Source organism: Schistocerca serialis, chromosome 3 (genome assembly GCF_023864345.2).
Source record: "Schistocerca serialis cubense isolate TAMUIC-IGC-003099 chromosome 3, iqSchSeri2.2, whole genome shotgun sequence".
NCBI lineage: Eukaryota > Metazoa > Arthropoda > Insecta > Orthoptera > Acrididae > Schistocerca > Schistocerca serialis.
This window is the reverse complement of record NC_064640.1, coordinates 408739404-408747748: the sequence shown is the minus strand read 5'-3', so window position 1 is coordinate 408747748 and position 8345 is coordinate 408739404.

Genomic DNA, 8345 nt, shown 5'->3' with positions numbered 1-8345 from the left:
CTTGAATACGGGAATAACCTGTGCGTTTTTCAATTATTAAAAGAGCTTTCCCCCTCAAGAGACCTACGGTAATCTGCTGCTAGAAGGTGGCAAGTTCTTTCGATACTCTGTGTTGCATCAGATTGTTATACCGTCAGGACCAGTGGCCTTTCCACTGTAGAGCGCTTTCAATTACCTTTCTATCCCTTGGTCACTTATTTCAATACCTGTCTTTATGTCGTTCGTACGACGATTTAAAGAAGGAACTACAGTGTGATCTTCCTACATGAAACAGTTTTGGAAAAAGACGTTTAGTAGTTCAGCCTTTTCTGTGTCATTCTCTGTTTCTGTGCCATTCTGGTCACAGAGCGCCTGGACAGGTGGGTCCGATCTGTTTACTGATTTATCATAAAACCAGAAAATCTTAGGATTTTCTGTCAACTTGGTAGCTAGAGTTTTTCTTTCGTATTCGTTGAACTTTTTACGGGTACCCTCCTTACTCTAATTTTGGATTTGTTTAACTTTTGTTTTTCTGTGAGTCTTTGGCTACGTTTAAATTTGCAGTGAAGTCCTCTTTGCTTTCATGGCATGTTCCTGCAAGGTTGTCGAACCATGATTGGTCTCTTCCATCCCTCAAAATTTTACTCTGGACATACATTTCTAAAGCGTTTTGTACGACGCTCTTGAACTTTGTCCTTCGAGTTCAACATTCTCAGTGCTGGAGATGAAATTTTCGTTTCGATTTGTCAGGCAATCTGGAATCTGTGTCTTCTCGCCCTTGCTAAACAGAAAGACTACCTATATTCTTTATATTATTATTTACAGCCGTATTCAGTGTTGCAGTAACGGTCTTATCATCACTGAGTCCCTTTTCTGCACTAACTGAGTCGAAAAGTACGGGTCGGTTTGTCTAAGATAGTATTCTCACAAGTCGGTTTTATGATTAACTGCTCAATTTTATTTTCGGATTAGGCACTTATAAAAATTTCTCATGATTTTCTGTTCCTACTATCCGTCCTAATCAGCTGAGTCTTCCACCCTATAGCTGGTAATTTACAATCTCCACCTAAAACTATAACATGACCAATATGACCAGGAAATGTATGCGAAATATTCTTCAAGTTTTCCCTCAACTGTTCCGCCACTACTGTTGCTGAGACAGGGGGTCTATAAAAGCATCCGATGACAATGATTGATCCACCTTTAATACTTAACTTCACCCAAATTATTTCGCATTCTGAGTCTGTCCTAATCTCACAAGGCATTATCATACTTTTTATTGCTGTAAAGACGTCTCCACCATCAGCGTTCATCCTATCTTTGCGATAAACATTCCAATCGGAATTTAGAATTTCAGTGCTATTAGCCTTTGGTTTCAACCAGCGAACGTTCTATGTGGGCATTATTACCGTTTATAAACATTAGTTCTGGGACCTTCTCATAGAAGCTCCTGCAGTAAACTAATGCTATCTCACCTTTTTCTCTCTCCGGTCTGCCATAACGAATGCTGCTCTGTCTGGGCTTCGAAGGCTCCTTAGCGGGCATGTGGAGAGATTTCTCTAACCCAAAAAACGCCCCTGATGGAAGAGTTAGACGGGTGGAGGGGAATCTCTTGTCTGTCAGAGGGGTAACACTCAGTTCACAACTCCTGAGGCGAACGTGAGCTCATTTTGACGTCAAACGCTGTATCGAAGACGGCAAGAGCTGTCTCTAGAGTTTCATGGTAACCTGGGAAACGTTATACTGAATTCCTTCGTTCTTTGTTGAAGCTCGCATTTGGTGGGCTTTATACTATAACTTAAATCTTATGAATATAATGTATTTCAGAACACCAGCACATCGTGGGTCACTCGAAAACGCGTCGGTATTGGGGCTATTTTCTAATAAAATGACGAAAAACATCATATTAATGGTTAAAGAACTTTCGTATTCGGGTGATTTAGTATGCTGTGTGTTATGAAAGTATACCGTTTAGCGGCAATGGTGTATTGAACATTTATCACAAACGCATCGTTCTTGGTAGAGTTTGTTATAATCAAATGTTAGGTAATGTCATATTGATGGTTAATGCCTTCAGGAGGTCTATCATAAAAGACATAGTCATAGTTTGTTTCAGAAGTTCACCGTGATGAAGTAGATAGGTGTGTTCAGCAGGGGTAAAGCAGCTGATTCGAGACCTGCTATTACCTAAAATTTTAATTCCCCTTCACGTTTTTAAATGATTCTGGGGCATTCTTATTAACTTGATAGAAGTATGTTCTGTAATATTCGATGTTACGTACAAGAACGCTCTCTCTCAGGAGTGAGTAGTCATTGTTAGTAACTAGCACACTTATTTATCATTGGGGTAGCTTACTGTTAAGCACTTGTTGTAACTAACGAGTATGAAGTTGGTAGGTTTTCACTTTCAGAAAGAAAAGGCAGCAATTGTTTCCAAAATTGCAACAATGTACCAACTGGAGACATAATGAACGGCTGCTTTAATTCGTCTGCCAGAATGGTTGCCCAGCCTTTCCACTTATAGACCAAATCTTGAAACTAATTTTCAGTGTTTCTAAACACAAAAAATAATAAACCTATGTTGTTGAGACACCTTAATGAACTCTGTTGATTCTATACGTCATTGGATTCAATGCTGACTGACTTCAAGTCGTATTTTCTCGTAAATCAGGAAGACGACCTTTCGGGATTAATAAAGATGTATTACGAAAAATAGTTGGTACAACATTTTCAGTAATATTCGGAATTGTTCTTGCAAACATTTTAATGTCTCCCTTATCCATAGCCCTGTCCACACGAATGCGGAAGTTTACCCATTTATAAACAATGTAATTTCGAGGTTAATGTACCCTGCAGTATAGAAAAAATCTCCGGTTCACCCTAATTGAGGCGAATGGTATTGTTTTGAACGTCACGTTCGCCTCATTCGTTGTGAACCGAATGATCACGAAAGATGATAATCAGTTCATGCCGTTTTCGATAGACAGAATGACGTCACGTTTACCTCATATATTGTGAACCGTGTGCCCTTGTCAGAAGGGGGATAGTGAGTTCGGCGGGAGAGAGTGGGGGAGGGGGGGGGGGGAGCGGAGAGCCACGATTCGTCACAGCCTCTGCTGGCTCTTATGCCCGCAATATCGCGTTCGCTCAACTTGCTTTAATATCAGTATTACTGAAATTCTTTCTAGACTACTCAATCAGATCACACAATTATTAATCCGGGTCTAAATATTGGACAACTGAAACGCAACCGCTATTGTAGTGTATTACTTGATTTATGCAGTTATCTCACCTGTCAATGTTAGGACTTTTTGGATCTCCCTTACATCTAACTAGATATCCTTCATGCGTTATAACATACGTAGTAAATAAATAATTAGTAATAACTGATAATAGTAGATAGATATAACAAGTGTTACAGTACTCAAAGCAGATGATGAAATTAAGACTAAGGATAATAGATTTAGCAATTAACTACCAATATGCTGCGCACTAAGTATATATGGCTGGACGATTTGTCAGGTGTAGCGGTCATAAATTACGTATGTAAACCTTCCTCGGATAGTAGTTCCTGAGATTAGCCCTCACATACAGAATGAGAAACATGACAAGGGACTTTAATTTTATAATACGTATCGATTAACGCCATCCCTCCATGTAATCCCGAGACAGACTTCATTTCTGGATGTGAGTGACGTCAGCACAGTAATTATTGTGGCAGTTTGAACTAACAACCATAAACAACAGATGTGCATTCGACAAGTCAGTTTTGAGCAGGCACGGTTAAATAGTCGATGTATTGCCCTTGTGTGTCAACGTTATTGCGCCACAAATCTCAATCTAGTAACATCTCCAGATCAAGTGTTCAGGACATTGTCCAGAAAGCTTTAAATAACAGTAAAGTGTGTGTAAAGCTTGACTGACAACCGAACAAAAGAAACGACGTGTGGACGCATGCTGTGACCTGGTTGAAATGCGAAATGTGGAAAGTACTTTTCTCGAAAAAATTGTTACGAATGACGAGACTTGGTGTTACCAATACTAAACCTAGCACAAAACAAAATTGTATGAGGGTTATTCGGAAAGTAAGGAACGATTGGTCGCGAAATGGAAACCACACTGAAAATCCGATGAAGTTCTGCACAGTCTGCAGTCTCTAGTATGCCCGTTGATCGCGTTAAATCGGTATTTATATTTCTGAGCACATAGGGAGCACATAAAGACACCTAGAACATCAGTGTCTCCCGTCAAGTACGAGGGCCTGGTGAGAAATTACGCCTGAAGCTATCCAGCCAACATTACATAACTGTCGTGCGTTTTCTTCTTCAAATATCTCAGCCGTATTCTGCTGGGGCAATAAAGATGCTCCTGCATCGTTTTCAGTTGGAAATGTTTAATTACCCACAATACAGCCCGTAATTGTCTCCCTCTGAATTTCATCTCTGCTCACATGAACCTCTGCTTATGAAGACAACGTTTTGGCACAGACAACGAGCTGTAGGCCAGCGTAGAGAATTGGCGGAAAGCACTGGCGGCTGCCTTCTATAACGAGGGCATTGGAAAGTTGGTACAACGCTAAGACAAACGTCTAAGTCGGATCGGCGACTATGGAGATAAGTAGCTGGAATTTGTAGCTAACTGTTGCAAATACAACAGTTTTGATTTTCACTGTGGTTTGCATTTCGCGACCTACCGTTCCTTACTTTCCGAAAAAAGTTGAACGCTTTGATATCATAACTGGCGTTCAAGCCAAAGTCACGCACGAAATGAACAACATGCATCTGAAATTTTCACATTATTTTATAAATGGTCTATGCGTCATACCCAAGTGCGACGAGATTATATGGAGCCCCTGAAGCATTAAAAACCACAATCTTAACTTTTTTTATTTTTTTATTAATCTAGCATAGAAACTTCTTCGACTGACTGGACATGGTGTTTCAGAAATTTATGACTCATTAAGAATGTTTTAAAAAATTTCCTCATTAAATATTTTTCCAACATGGGCACCGATAGCTAACAGAAATGTATAGGAGCAGTACAGGATGCATCATACCTAGAGGAGAAGTTGACTCGTCTGAAGAAGAGCGAGAAATAATATGGTAAAGTCAGAAGATGATGTGAAGGGAAGAGAACATAAATACAGTGTCCTGACATATTAATGTGACAACCTGTCAAAAGTTCGAATAAGCTCTTTTTGCAGTGCGGACCCGGATAGCTGCGGGACGTGCAGGAAGATCGTCAGCGATCTTTTGGAAGGCACCGACAGGGATGTGGAACTACGCCGATTCCAGTGCCGTGGTCAGCTGCGTTAGGTTTCTCGGTTGAGGATGCATAGTGCAAACAGGGACACAGCTGGGTTTTGCTAAGGGGGAACACAGTGGTCTCGCACTCAGAAGGACGGCGGTCCAAAACCATATCCGACCATCCGATTCAGGTATTCTGTGATTTCCCTAAATCGCTCCAGGCAAATGCCGGGACGGGTACTTTTACAGAGCACGGCCGATTTCCTTCCCCATCCTTAAAACAATCCCAGCTTGTGCCCCGTCTCTAATGACTTCGTTGTCAAAGGGACGTTAAACTCTTATCTCCCTTTTTTTCTTCTGAGAGGCAAGCTAGGCTGATGATAAGAGTAAAAGCTTTGATCATCTCTTGAATGTGAAGTTATTTTCGATGAGACACGGACGTCCTTCAATAAGACTGCGAGTGGGTAGTTTCTTCCAGAGTTGTACTGCTGAAATAGAGAAGGAGGTAGAGAAATGTTTAGCGTTATGCACAGATACAGCAAAATTCCTAAACGTATCAGGTCTCGTATTATAGTTATCGAATGATAAGCATTTGATAGTCAGGGAGAGATATTAAGGACGCCGCTTCCTAAGAAACAGAAGAAGCAAACGCCGCCTACATGGTCGCATCCATCCCAGCTCAGCGTAGGAAGGACTGACGTGGTCAAACCAGTGAATGTTGCACATTATCTTACGCAGACATCCGTGGTTGACTCAACCGTATCGAGTTCTAATTGTGTGCCGTTCTGAACGACATCACAGCACTGTAGATTTGTCAGAAATGAAGACTAAACAAGTTTTTATTTTCAGTTTGAAGTTTTTTTTTATCGAAATATTTTCCTACATTTTTTGATTTCGTGAAAGCAGGAGAGAGATTTGCTGCATATTGTACACATTGTTATTTCCAATTTAAATTCACAAAAAAATGGTTCAAATGGCTCTGAGCACTATGGGACTCAACTGCTGAGGTCATTAGTCCTCTAGAACTTAGAACTAGTTAAACCTAACTAACCTAAGGACATCACAAACATCCATGCCCGAAGCAGGATTCGAACCTGCGACCGTAGCGGTCTTGCGGTTCCAGACTGCAGCGCCTTTAACCGCACGGCCACTTCGGCCGGCTTTAAATTCACATCCAAGACTATATCGAGATCTTTTATTACTTTCAGGTAAGGTAATCGGATACTATCAAGGAGTACGGGAGGCAGTGTTTGGCGAAAACGTCTCGTGATTAACTTTCGGTGTAACTTCTCAGAGTTTAATTACTTTAAGTCCCAGGTTTTTGTGCTCACTGCGATACTTAACGTAGGTCGTCGTTCATACCTGGTATGGCAGCAGCAATGTTTTTAGGGCTGGCACTTTGATGCAACTAGATTTAGTCAGCTTATAAATACGTGCCTTGGATGAAATATCACAAACAAATGTGGCATATAAGAATGTGGCTTAGACGAAATATTACAAAAACACTGCGAGTGAAGCAGTGTAACAAGAACTAAACCGTGAGTGATCCTAACAGAAAATGTTTCCATGATAACTTCTCCGTCCCACAGAGCACTTGTTAACATCTGTTTCTTTTTTTTTTTTTTAAGTTAACTGCCGAACCACAGTATTGCACTGTCTGAGAAATTCAGTTGTTTGACTTTAATAAGTCACATATCGAAATCAAAAGCCTTACTGAAAACAAGCACAGTAAGAATGTTCGCTTCATGTCTGTCCATAAAATGTTTGACATCATTAGTCATTTTGATTAATGCAGTTGCTGTGCTGTGGTGTTTCCAGAAGCCCGATTGATATTTATCAGGCATGCTAGAAGTTTTACGTGGTCCGTTATCTGTTCATGAACAATGTACTCCAACGCTTTAGATATTGCTCGTAATAAACCGCTATAGCCGCCTGGCGGTTTTGGGTGATCGTTACTGGGTACTGGTGGAATTAACCTTCATTTCCACTTAGTGGAATACGTACCACTAATGAGAGTTGTTGGAAGAAGAAGAAGAAGAAGAAGAAGACAAAGAAATAAGGTAAAAGGAGCGACAAACATTTACTCACGAAAACTTGATGGAAGAGTTGAGGTTGAGCAAGGCAAATTATTACACGTTCTTACGCGATGATGGTTTTGATATATTACAAGAAGTGGCCGCAAAAATGATTAGGATGCAAAACACGACAATGAGAGATGCAGTCCCAAAAATTCAGCGCTTATCTGCTAAGCCACGATACTTAGCTACTGGGAAATCTTTCGAAAACATGAAGCTTACTAATGCAATTTATCTAAAACAATTGATACCAAGCCGGCCGCTGTGGCAGACCGGTTCTAGGCGCTTCAGTCCAGAACCGCGCTGCTGCTACGGTCGCAGGTTCGAATCCTGCCTCGGGCATGGATGTGTGTGATGTCCTTAGGTTAGGTAGAGTTAAGTAGTACTGACACGTTCCACATCATTACGAAGTGTCGTATTCATAACTTTGCCGTTATGTGTATTTTTGCTCGGAAGATATTTTGGTCAGTCTACAGGATCCTGTAATATTCACATTCGACTTCCTTTAAGCGAACACATGGCAAATTCAATAGCTCCCTTTGTGATATTTTCTTCTCCTTCTTGGCTGTTTAGGTTTTCTTATTGGTAACGCCACGTAGCGCTCTGTATGAAAATCACTGGCTGTGCTGTGTGCAGTCTGTGGCTAGTTTGCATTGTTGTCTACCATTGTAGTGTTGGGCAGCTGGATGTTAACAGCGCGTAGCGTTGCGCAGTTGGAGGTGAGCCGCCAGCAGTGGTGGATGTGGGGAAGTGAGATGCTGGATTTTTGAGAGCGGATGATCTGGACGTGTGTCCATCAGAAACAGTATATTTGTAAGAATGGATGTCATGAACTGCTATATATATATTATGACTTTTGAACACTATTAAGGTAAATACATTGTCTGTTCTCTATTAAAATCTTTCATTTGCTAACTATGCCTATCAGTAGTTAGTGCCTTCCGTAGTTTGAATCTTTTATTTAGCTGGCAGTAGTGGCGCTCGCTGTATTGCAGTAGTTCGAGTAACGAAGATTTTTGTGAGGTAAGTGATTTGTGAAAGGTAT